This window comes from Aulostomus chinensis, chromosome 1 (assembly GCF_037954235.1).
Source record: "Aulostomus chinensis isolate RoL2024-O1b breed Wild chromosome 1, RoL_Achi_v1.0, whole genome shotgun sequence".
Lineage (NCBI taxonomy): Eukaryota > Metazoa > Chordata > Actinopteri > Syngnathiformes > Aulostomidae > Aulostomus > Aulostomus chinensis.
Genome location: NC_141320.1, coordinates 26373844 through 26387701, shown reverse-complemented (window position 1 = coordinate 26387701; position 13858 = coordinate 26373844).

The following is a 13858-nucleotide window of genomic DNA, read 5'->3' as shown; positions in this document are numbered from 1 at the left end:
AGGGGACACAGGAGGAGCTACAGGGGGAGGGAAGGTGGATTCAGAACCGTTCTAACAAGAGCGCCGAGGGGACACTGGAGGAGCTACAGGGGGAAGGAAGGTGGATCAGAACCCTTCCAACAAGAGCGCTGAGGGGACACAGGAGGAGCTACAGGGGGAGGGAAGGTGGATCAGAACCATTCTAAAAAGAGCGCTGAGGGGACACAGGAGGAGCTACAGGGGGAGGGAAGGTGGATCAGAACTGTTCTAACAAGAGCCTGAGGGGACACAGGAGGAGCTACAGGGGGAGGGAAGGTGGATCAGAACTGTTCTAACAAGAGCCCGAGGGGACACAGGAGGAGCTACAGGGGGAGGGACGGTGGATCAGAACCGTTCTAACAAGAGCCCTGAGGGGACACAGGAGGAGCTACAGGGGGAGGGAAGGTGGATCGGAACTGTTCTAACAAGACCGCTGAGGGGACACAGGAGGAGCTACAGGGGGAGGGAAGGTGGATCGGAACCGTTCTAACAAGAGCGCTGAGGGGACAGAGGAGGAGCTACAGGGGGAGGGAAGGTGGATCAGAACCGTTCTAACAAGAGCGCTGAGGGGTCACTGGAGGAGCTACAGGGGAAGGGAAGGTGGATCAGAACCGTTCTAACAAGAGCGCTGAGGGGACACAGGGGGAGGGAAAGTGGATCAGAACCGTTCTAAAAAGAGCGCTGTCCCACTGATGTTCCTCACCAGAATCCTCCTGTCAGGGGGGAACCGTCCATGGGTGCTGATGCAGCGGACTGAAGGTTCAACGTAGTCCATGCTGAACTGGTCTTTAGGCACCAGGTGGACTTTGTGCTAAAAACAGCAGAAAAAAAAAGACAAAAAGGGGAGAATTTTAACAAAAGTATGCAAATGAGCTGAAGATCAAACTAAAAAAAGTAAATCAAGGTTTTTTTCAAATGATTGCCAGCTATTTAGCTAAGAGAAGGACAAATGTCAATCAAGATGTCAGAACTGGCTTCTGGTCAAGGGAACCATGGAGATGCTAACTTCCTGTTGGACTATCAGGGTGTCTCATCCCTGACATGCTAACTTCCTGTTGGACGATAAGCGTGTCTCATCCCTGACATGCTAACCTCCTGTAGGACTATCAGGGTGTCTCATCCCTGACATGCTAACTTCCTGTTGGACTATCAGCGTGTCTCATCCCTGACATGCTAACTTCCTGTTGGACGATAAGCGTGTCTCATCCCTGACATGCTAACTTCCTGTTGGACTATCAGCGTGTCTCATCCCTGACATGCTAACTTCCTGTTGGACGATAAGCGTGTCAAATCCATGACATGCTAACTTCCTGTTGGACTATAAAGCCTGATGTAAGCCTGATTTATGCTTCTGTGTCGAGTAGTATTCGTACCTACGCCGTCGACGCAGACCCTACGCCGTAGCCTGAAACGCGCCTCCAAAAAATCCTGCTTACGCATCGCGTCGACGCGTGGTGACGTCAACGTCGAGGACTGTGATTGGTCCCGCTCAGAACGTTATTTCCGGTTCAGTCGCGGCACAGCAACACCACCATTTTCAAAGTTTCTGTGGTGAAAGCTCCAAGAAAAAATGGACCAAGCTGAAGAAAGGATTATCGAGGAGGTGCTCAAGTACGACCACCTCTACAACTCCTCTTCGCGGCACTACAAAGACTGACAAATGGCCAACAATTGTTGTCTGTGACCGGAAGAAAAGCAAGGAATCCGACAAGAGCCCGTAAACAATAAAGACAAAGCCACACCCCCTAGCGGCTTGGCGGTGAATTGCAGAGCAACGCGTTCCCTCGACGCAGAATAAACCAGGCTTTCCAGTCGCACGTGTTTTACCCCCGTGCCAGATAAGGACCCCCATCGGGCTGTGCCACCCTGGAGGGAGCGCCTCTCACAGTCAGTCAGCGGAACCATGCGGATCCGGGCCGGAGCTGTGGGAAGGAGCGCCAATTGTATCGGGTTGTTGTTTTCTGGACTGCAGCAGAACAGGAGCAGCCGGGACTGGAATGTAGAAGTAGGTTATCTTGAAGTTGACTCAGTTATGGTGAACGATATTGTGGTTCAACACTTTAATGAGCTTTAAGGCAAACATATTTCATGAGGAAACAACGCCGGAATTGGACGGATTTCAGCGGCACACAACAACGTATCCGATACACCTCATTGGAAACCTGGTGGTCTAAGACTAAGAAACACCAGTCACCATGAAGAAAGGAACTTTTAGCTGAGTACTCATGTTCTTTTCTGCAGGTTGAATGTGGCATTTGTTGGACAGAAGCGTCTCATCTCAACAAAAGCACCTCTTCAGTGCTGAGCCATGATGGGGCCAGGCATGAGAATGAAGTCCCAGATCCACCAGGATGAACTCAGGTATACAGCCACTCTCCAACTGACTCACAGTTGCTTCATTGATCATTAATTCCTATTCATTTCTTCTCTCCTTCATCTTGAACCATCCAGCTTCCAGGAGGCAGATGCTGGATGAGGCTCTGCTGAATTTCATCCTGAAGGACTGCCAGCCCCTCAGCACTGTTGAGAGGGAAGGGTTCAGGGAACTGGTTCAGGTCCTTGAGCCCCATATGTTTGCCAACCAGAAAGGTTTGTGTGGAAATGATATAAAGCAGTCGTTGATATCTCCAGTTTATTTCATCTCTAATTTCAATGTATTGATTTACTCTGGGTGTCATTTTCAGACCATCAAACAAACGGTGGCCAAAAAGTACCAGGAGGAACGGGAAGGAGTGAAAAAGGAAGTCCAGCTGCCATGTGGACATCTGTGGACATGGAGGCTCCCTTGGCTCTGACCTGTCACTGCATTAGTGAGAATGAATGTGTTGGGAGTGCAAGACTTTCCACAAAGTCACCCTGCTGACAGTTTGGCCCCAGTCCAAAGAGGCATGATGGAGGACTGGGCCATCACCAACAAAGTCAAGTGTCTTGTGAGCGACGCAGCACCAAACATGACAGCATCCACTAGACAGCTCCAAATTCACCACTCAGTCTGCACTGCACATCGTCTGAATCTAGGAGTCAGAAAATCCTGTGATCAGATCCCCACTTCCATCATCAGACACAAAGCCAGGAACACTGTCACATCCTTCAGATCAGCACTACAGCCAAGGAGAAGCTGGCTCAGGTGCAGCAACAGATGGGAGGGCCAACCCTGAAACTCATCAGTGAGGTGCCAACACGCTGGAACAGCACACACAGCTGTCAGGGCTGCATGATGAGAGGGAACCACTGTGGGAACCTCTGGCCTCTCTAAGACAGATTTGACTCCACTGACAGCTGAGGAGTTCACCACCATAGGAGAAGCACTTCTAGTTAACAGAGGTCATTCTAGTAGCCTGGTCCCTCTGTGGTTGAGCTATAATTTTAGGAAATATGGTCATTATTCAATGGTGACATCTCTCTGCTGAATAATGTAGAACTGAACGGATCCACTGGACCTTCTTTTTACAAACAGCAGCATGCAGCAGCTGTCCTGAGTGGAAAACTGCACATTTCTGTTGGTGAGAGTTAATCAAGCGATGGACTTTGTCTCTAAACAGAAGCTGAGTGGAAAAACCCTGCAGCTACGAGCGCTTCAGATTCTGAGAGTGATGCTTACGCCATTGGCTGGTTTAACCTGGCGTCTGACCGTGGAGGTGGCCGAGAGGAGCGTGACATGGCTGCACAGGTAAATCAACTGAAGCAGTGTTAGTCTTTGGCAGCAGGCCAGGCCGACAAATGCTAATGTCTCTGACTGACTGACTGATGAAGTTGGACCATTGGTCAGCCACAATGATGCATGACCACAAATAGTGGCCTGGGTCTTGATGAAGCTCACAAGACTGTTAGCATCATTTTGATGTCATGAGAAACTCTCCCTACATCACTGTAGCATCACTGAGTTTATTAGCAACTCTCACCACAACACTGGAGCCTCATTGTTAGGTTTTTAGCAAGTCTCACCACATCACTGTGGTTTCATTTTGAGATTAGTAGCAACTCTCACTATATTACTTTAGCATCATTTTGAGGATAGTAGCAACTCTCACTATATTACTTTAGCATCATTTTGAGGATAGTAGCAACTCTCATGACATCACTGTCAGCATCATTTCTTAGGGAAGTAGCAACTCTCATTACATGACTTGTCACCATCATTTTGAGGTTCGTAGCAACTCTCACTACATCACTGTAGCATCATTTTGAGGTTCGTAGCAACTCTCACTACATGACTTGTCACCATCATTTTGAGGTTAGTAGCAACTCTCACCACATCACTGTAGCATCATTTCTTAGGTTCATAGCAACTCTCACTACATTACTGTCAGTATCCTTTTGAGGTTTTTAGCAACTCTGACTACATCACTGTAGCATCATTTTCAGATTAGTAGCAACTCTCACTACATCACTCGAGCCTCATTTTTAGGTTAGTAGCAACTCTCATTACATCACTGTAGCATCATTTTGAGGTTCGTAGAAACTCTCACTACATGACTGTCACCATCATTTTTAATTTAGTAGTAACTCTCACTACATTACTGTAGCATCATTTCTTAGGTTAGTAGCAACTCTCACGACATCACTGTAAGGATCATTTTTAGGTTAGTAGCAACTCTCACAACATCACCTTAGCATCATTTTGAGATTAGTAGCAACTATCACTACATCACAGTGGCATCATTTCTTAGGTTAGTAGCAACTCTCATGACATCACTGTCAGCATGATTTTCAGGTTTTTAGCAACTCTCACTACATTACTGTCAGCATCCTTTTGAGGTTTTTAGCAACTCTCACTACATGACTGTCACCATCATTTTGAGGATAGTAGCAACTCTCATTACATCACTCTAGCATCATTTTGAGGTCGGTAACAACTCTCACCACATCACTGTAGCATCATTTCTTAGGTACATTGCAACTTTCACAACATCACTTTAGCATCATTTTGAGATTAGTAGCAACTCTCACCATATTACTTTAGCATCATTTTGAGGATAGTAGCAACTCTCACGACATTACTGGAGCCTCATTTTTAGGTTTTTAGCAACTATCACTACATCACTGTGGCATCATTTCTTAGGTTTGTAGCAACTCTCATTACATCACTGTAGCATCATTTCTTAGGTTTATCGCAACTCTCATTACATCACTGTAGCATCATTTTAAGGTTAGCAGCAAGTCTCAATACATGACTGTCACCATCATTTTGAGGTTAGTAGCAACTCTCACCACATCACTGTAGCATCATTTCTTAGGTTAGTAGCAACTCTCACCACATCACTGTAGCATCATTTCTTAGGTTAGTAGCAACTCTCATTACATCACTTTAGCATCATTTTGAGATTAGTAGCAACTCTCACCCCATCACTGTGGCATCATTTCTTAGGTTAGTAGCAACTCTCATTACATCACTGTCAGCATCATTTTGAGATTAGTAGCAACTCTCACCCCATCACTGTGGCATCATTTCTTAGGTTAGTAGCAACTCTCACCACATCACTGTGGCATCATTTTTAGGTTTTAAGCAACTCTTACTGCATCACTGGAGCATCATTTTGAGATTTGAAGCAACTCTCACTACATCACTGCAGCATCATTTTGAGGTTTTTAGCAACTCTTCCTACATCACTGTTGCATCATTTTGAGATTTTTAGCAACTCTCACGACATCACTGTAGCATCATTTGGAGATTTTTAGCAACTCTCACGACATCACTGTAGCATCATTTGGAGGATAGTAGCAACTCTCACGACATTACTGGAGCCTCATTTTTAAAGGTTTTAAGCAACTCTTACTGCATCACTGGAGCATCATTTTGAGGTTTTTAGTCAACCTAATACATTTCTGTAGCATCATTTTGAGGATCGTAGCAACTCTCACTACATCACTGTAGAATCATTTTGAGGTTGGTAGCAACTCTCACCACATTACTGTAGCATCATTTTGAGGTTCGTAGCAACTCTCACTACATCACTGTCGCATCATTTTGAGGATAGTCGCAACTCTCACCACATCACTGTCGCATCATTTTGAGATTTTAAGAAATTCTCACCACATCACTGTAGCATCATTTTGAGGTTTTAAGCAACTCTTACTGCATCACTGGAGCATCATTTTCAGGTCCGTAGCAACTCTCACTACATCACTGTAGCATCATTTTGAGGTTTTAGCAACCTAATACATTACTGTAGCATCATTTTGAGGATCGTAGCAACTCTCACTACATCACTGTTGCATCATTTTAGATTTTAAGCAACTCTCACAACATCACTGTAGCATCATTTGGAGGATAGTAGCAACTCTCACCACATCACTGTAGCATCATTTTGAGGTTCGTAGCAACTCTCACTATATCACTTTAGCATCATTTTGAGATTTTTAGCAACTCTCACCACATCACTGGAGCATCATTTTGAGGTTCGTAGCAACTCTCACTATATCACTTTAGCATCATTTTGAGATTTTTAGCAACTCTTACCACATCACTGTCGCATCATTTTGAGATTTTAAGAAACTCTCACCACATCACTGTCGCATCATTTTGAGGTTTTAAGCAACTCTTACTGCATCACTGGAGCATCATTTTCAGGTTTTTAGCAACTCTCACTACATCACTGTCACCATCATTTTGAGGTTTGTAGCAACTCTCACGACATCACTGTCAGCATCATTTTGAGATTAGTAGCAACTCTCATTACATCACTCTAGCATCATTTTGAGGTCGGTAACAACTCTCACAACATCACTTTAGCATCATTTTGAGATTAGTAGCAACTCTCATTACATCACTGTAGCATCATTTTGAGGTTCGTAGAAACTCTCACGATATCACTTTCAGCATCATTTTGAGATTAGTAGCAACTCTCACCATATTACTTTAGCATCATTTTGAGGATAGTAGCAACTCTCACGACATTACTGGAGCCTCATTTTTAGGTTTTTAGCAACTCTCACTACATCACTGTTGGAGGATAGAAGCAACTCTCACCACATCACTGGAGCATCATTTTGAGGTTCTTAACAACTCTCACTACATTACTGTCAGCATCATTTTGAGGTTTTAAGCAACTCTTACTGCATCACTGGAGCCTCATTTTGAGGTCCGTAGCAACTCTCACTACATCACTGGAGCATCATTTGAGATTTTAAGCAACTCTCACTACATCACTGTAGCATCATTTGGAGGATAGAAGAAACTCTCACCACATCACTGGAGCATCATTTTGAGGTTCGTAGCAACTCTCATTACATCACTGTAGCATCATTTTGAGGTTTGTAGCAACTCTCACTTCATCACTTTCAGCATCATTTTGAGGATAGTAGCAACTCTCACGACATCACTGTAAGCATCATTTTTAGGTTAGTAGCAACTCTCACGACATCACTGTAGCATCATTTCTTAAGTAAGTAGCAACTCTCACTACATCACTTTGGCATGATTTTGAAATTACTATCAACTCTCACCACATGACTGTCAGCATCATTTTGAGGTTTTAAGCAACTCTCACAACATCACTTTAGCATCATTTTGAGATTAGTAGCAACTATCACTACATCACAGTGGCATCATTTCTTAGGTTTGTAGCAACTCTCACCACATCACTGTAGCATCATTTTGAGGTTCGTAGCAACTCTCACCACATCACTGTAGCATCATTTCTTAAGTAAGTAGCAACTCTCATTACATCACTTTGGCATGATTTTGAAATTACTATCAACTCTCACCACAACACTGTAGCATCATTTTGAGGTTCTTAACAACTCTCACTACATTACTGTCAGCATCATTTTGAGGTTTTAAGCAACTCTTACTGCATCACTGGAGCATCATTTTGAGGTTCGTAGCAACTCTCACTACATCACTGTCAGCATCATTTTGAGGTTTTAAGCAACTCTTACTGCATCACTGGAGCATCATTTTGAGGTTCTTAACAACTCTCACTACATTACTGTCAGCATCATTTTGAGGTTTTAAGCAACTCTCACTATATCACTTTAGCATCATTTTGAGATTTTTAGCAACTCTCACCACATCACTGTCGCATCATTTTGAGATTTTAAGAAACTCTCACCACATCACTGTAGCATCATTTTGAGATTTGAAGCAACTCTCACTACATCACTTTAGCATCATTTCTTCGATGAGTAGCAACTCTCACTGTATTACTGTAGCATCATTTTGAGGTTTTTAGCAACTCTCACTACATCACTGTAGCATCATTTTGAGGGTCGTAGCAACTCTCACTACATTACTGGTGCATCATTTTGAGGTTCGTGGCAACTCTCACTTCATCACTGTTGCATCATTTGAGATTTTAAGCAACTCTCACTACATCACTGTAGCATCATTTGGAGGATAGTAGCAACTCTCACTATATCACTTTAGCATCATTTTGAGGTCTTTCGCAACTCTTACCACATTACTGTTGCATCATTTTGAGCTTCGTAGCAACTCTCACTACATCACTGTAGCATCATTTTGAGGTTCGTAGCAACTCTCACTACATCACTGTAGCATCATTTTGAGGTTCGTGGCAACTCTCACTACATCACTGTAGCATCATTTTGAGATTAGTAGCATCTCTCACTACATTACTGTAGCATCATTTTGAGGTTCGTGGCAACTCTCATTACATCACTTTAGCATCATTTTGAGATTTTTAGCAACTCTCACTACATCACTGTTGCATCATTTTGAGGTTTTAAGCAACTCTCACCACATTACTGTTGCATCATTTTGAGCTTCGTAGCAACTCTCACTACATTACTGTAGCATCATTTTGAGGTTCGTGGCAACTCTCACTACATCACTGTAGCATCATTTTGAGATTAGTAGCATCTCTCACTACATTACTGTAGCATCATTTTGAGGTTCGTGGCAACTCTCACTACATTACTGTAGAATCATTTTGAGATTAGTAGCATCTCTCACTACATTACTGTAGCATCATTTTGAGGTTCGTGGCAACTCTCACTACATCCTGTAGCATCATTTTGAGGATTTTAGCAACTCTCCCCACATCACTTCAGCATCATTTTTAGATTTTTAGTAACTCCTACTACGTTACTGGAGCATCATTTTGAGGTTCGTAGCAACTCTCACTACATCACTGGAGCATCATTTTGAGGTTCGTAGCAACTCTCACTACATTACTGACAGCATCATTTGAGGTTCTGAGCAACTCTCATCACATCACTTTCGCATCATTATGAGATTTTTAGCAATTCTCACCACATCACTGTAGCATCATTTTGAGGACATTAGCAAATCTCACTTCATGACTGTCAGCATCATTTTGAGGTTCGTAGCAACTCTGACTACATCACTGGAGCATCATTTGGAGTTTTTAGAAACTATTACCACATCATTGTAGCATCATTTTGAGATTTCAAGCAACTCTCACTACATGACTGTCAGCATCATTTTAAGGTTTTAAGCAACTCTTACTGCATCACTTTAGCATCATTTTGAGATTAGTAGCAACTCTCACCCCATCACTGTGGCATCATTTCTTAGGTTAGTAGCAACTCTCATTACATCACTGTCAGCATCATTTTGAGGTTTTTAGCAACTCTCACTCCATGACTGTAGCATCATTTTTTAGGTTAGTAGCAACTCTCACCACATCACTGTGGCATCATTTTAAGGTTTTAAGCAACTCTTCCTGCATCACTGGAGCATCATTTTGAGGTTTTTAGTCAACCGAATACATTACTGTAGCATCATTTTGAGGATCGTAGCAACTCTCACTACATCACTGTAGCATCATTTTGAGGTTTTTAGCAACCTAATACATTACTGTAGCATCATTTTGAGGATCGTAGCAACTCTCACTACATCACTGTAGAATCATTTTGAGGTTCGTAGCAACTCTCACCACATTACTGTAGCATCATTTTGAGGTTCGTAGCAACTCTAACCACATCACTGTAGCATCATTTCTTAAGTAAGTAGCCACTCTCATTACATCACTTTGGCATGATTTTGAAATTACTATCAACTCTCACCACATCACTGTAGCATCATTTCTTTGGTAAATAGCAAACCTCATTATATTACTGTAGCATCATTTTGCGGTTCGTAGCAACTCTCACTACATCACTGTAGCATCATTTCTTAGGGAAGTAGCAACTCTCATTACATCACTTTAGCATCATTTTGAGGATCGCAGCAATTCTCACGACATCACTGTCAGCATCATTTTGAGATTCGTAGCAACTCTCCCGACATCACTGAAGCATTATTTTGAGGCTCGTAGCAAATCTCACCTCATCACTGTAGCATCATTTCTTAGGTAAGTAGCAACTCTCACCACATCACTGTAGCATCATTTCTTAGGTTTGTAGCAACTCTCATTACATCACTCTAGCATCATTTGGACATTTGTAGCAACTCTCATTACATTACTGAAGCATCATTTTGAGATTCGTAGCAACTCTCACTACATTACTGTAGCATCATTTTGAGGATCTTAGCAACTCTCACCACATCACTGTAGCATCATTTCTTAGGTAAGTAGCAACTCTCACTACCTCACTGTTGCATCATTTCTTAGGAAAGTAGCCTCTCATGACATCACTTTAGCGTGATTTTGAAATTACTATCAACTCTCACCACATCACTGTCAGCTTCATTTTGAGATTAGTATCAACTCTCACTACATCACTGCCACCTCATTTTAAGGATCGTAGCAACTCTCACCACATCACTATCGCATCATTTTGAGGATCGTAGCAACTCTCAATACATCACTGTCGCATCATTTTGGGGATAGTTGCAACTCTCGCGACATTACTGTCGCATCATTTTGAGATTCGTAGCAACTCTCATTACATCACTGTAGCATCATTTTGAGGTTCGTAGCAACTCTCACCACATCACTGTAGCATCATTTCTTAGGTATGTAGCAACTCTCATTACATCACTTTGGCCTGATTTTGAAATTACTATCAACTCTCACCACATCACTGTCAGCATCATTTTGAGGTTCGTGGCAACTCTCACCACATCACTGTAGCATCATTTCTTAGGTAAGTAGCAACTCTCACCACATCACTGTAGCATCATTTCTTAAGTTAGTAGCAACTCTCATTACATCACTCTAGCATCATTTGGACATTTGTAGCAACTCTCACCACATCACTGTAGCATCATTTCTTAGGTAAATAGCAACCCTCATTACATCACTTTAGCATAATTTTGCGGTTGGTAGCAACTCTCAGTACATCACTGTCGCATAATTTTGAGGATCGTCGCAACTCTCGCGACATTACTGTAGCATCATTTTGAGGTTCGTAGCAACTCTCAACACATCACTGTAGCATCATTTGGACATTTGTAGCAACTCTCATTACATCACTGGAGCATCATTTTGAGATTCGTAGCAACTGTCACTACATTACTGTAGCATCATTTTGAGGATCTTAGCAACTCTCACCACATCACTGTAGCATCATTTCTTAGGTAAGTAGCAACTCTCATGACATCACTTTAGCGTGATTTTGAAATTACTATCAACTCTCACCACATCACTGTCAGCTTCATTTTGAGATTAGTATCAACTCTCACTACATCACTGCCACCTCATTTTAAGGATCGTAGCAACTCTCACCACATCACTATCGCATCATTTTGAGGATCGTAGCAACTCTCAATATATCACTGTCGCATCATTTTGAGGATAGTCGCAACTCTCGCGACATTACTGTAGCATCATTTTGAGATTCGTAGCAACTCTCATTACATCACTGTAGCATCATTAGAGGTTCGTAGCAACTCTCACCACATCACTGTAGCATCATTTCTTAGGTAAGTAGCAACTCTCACCACATCACTGTAGCAACATTTCTTAGGTATGTAGCAACTCTCATTACATCACTTTAGCGTGATTTTGAAATTACTATCAACTCTCACCACATCACTGTCAGCATCATTTTGAGATTTGTAGCAACTCTCATTACATCACTGTAGCATCATTTTGAGGTTCGTGGCAACTCTCACCACATCACTGTAGCATCATTTCTTAGGTAAGTAGCAACTCTCACCACATCACTGTAGCATCATTTCTTAAGTTAGAAGCAACTCTCATTACATCACTCTAGCATCATTTGGACATTTGTAGCAACTCTCACCACATCACTGTAGCATCATTTCTTAGGTAAGTAGCAACTCTCACCACATCACTGTAGCATCATTTCTTAGGTATGTAGCAACTCTCATTACATCACTTTAGCGTGATTTTGAAATTACTATCAACTCTCACCACATCACTGTCAGCATCATTTTGAGATTTGTAGCAACTCTCACCACATCACTGTAGCATCATTTCTTAGGTAAGTAGCAACTCTCACCACATCACTGTAGCATCATTTCTTAAGTTAGTAGCAACTCTCATTACATCACTCTAGCATCATTTGGACATTTGTAGCAACTCTCACCACATCACTGTAGCATCATTTCTTAGGTAAATAGCAACCCTCATTACATCACTTTAGCATAATTTTGCGGTTGGTAGCAACTCTCACCACATCACTGTCGCATAATTTTGAGGATCGTCGCAACTCTCGCGACATTACTGTAGCATCATTTTGAGGTTCGTAGCAACTCTCAACACATCACTGTAGCATCATTTGGACATTTGTAGCAACTCTCATTACATCACTGGAGCATCATTTTGAGATTCGTAGCAACTCTCACTACATTACTGTAGCATCATTTTGAGGATCTTAGCAACTCTCACCACATCACTGTAGCATCATTTCTTAGGTAAGTAGCAACTCTCACTACATCACTGTCAGCTTCATTTTGAGATTAGTATCAACTCTCACTACATCACTGCCACCTCATTTTAAGGATCGTAGCAACTCTCACCACATCACTATCGCATCATTTTGAGGATCGTAGCAACTCTCAATACATCACTGTCGCATCATTTTGAGGATATTTTCAACTCTCGCGACATTACTGTAGCATCATTTTGAGATTCGTAGCAACTCTCATTACATCACTGTAGCATCATTTTGAGGTTCGTAGCAACTCTCACCACATCACTGTAGCATCATTTCTTAGGTAAGTAGCAACTCTCACCACATCACTGTAGCATCATTTCTTAGGTATGTAGCAACTCTCATTACATCACTTTAGCGTGATTTTGAAATTACTATCAACTCTCACCACATCACTGTAGCATCATTTCTTAGGTTAGTAGCAACTCTCACCACATCACTGTCAGCATCATTTTGAGATTTGTAGCAACTCTCATTACATCACTGTAGCATCATTTTGAGGTTCGTGGCAACTCTCACCACATCACTGTAGCATCATTTCTTAGGTAAGTAGCAACTCTCACCACATCACTGTAGCATCATTTCTTAAGTTAGTAGCAACTCTCATTACATCACTCTAGCATCATTTGGACATTTGTATCAACTCTCACCACATCACTGTAGCATCATTTCTTAGGTAAATAGCAACCCTCATTACATCACTTTAGCATAATTTTGCGGTTGGTAGCAACTCTCATTACATCACTGTCGCATAATTTTGAGGATCGTCGCAACTCTCACCACATCACTTTAGCATCATTTTGAGGTTCGTAGCAACTCTCAACACATCACTGTAGCATCATTTCTTAGGAAAGTAGCAACTCTCATTACATCACTTAAGTGTGATTTTGAAATTACTATCAACCCTCATTACATCACTGTAGCATCATTTTGAGCTTTTTAGCAGCACTCACCACATCACTGTAGCATCATTTCTTAGGTAAATAGCAAACCTCATGATATCACTGTAGCATCATTTTGCGGTTCGTAGCAACTCTCACTACATCACTGTAGCATCATTTCTTAGGGAAGT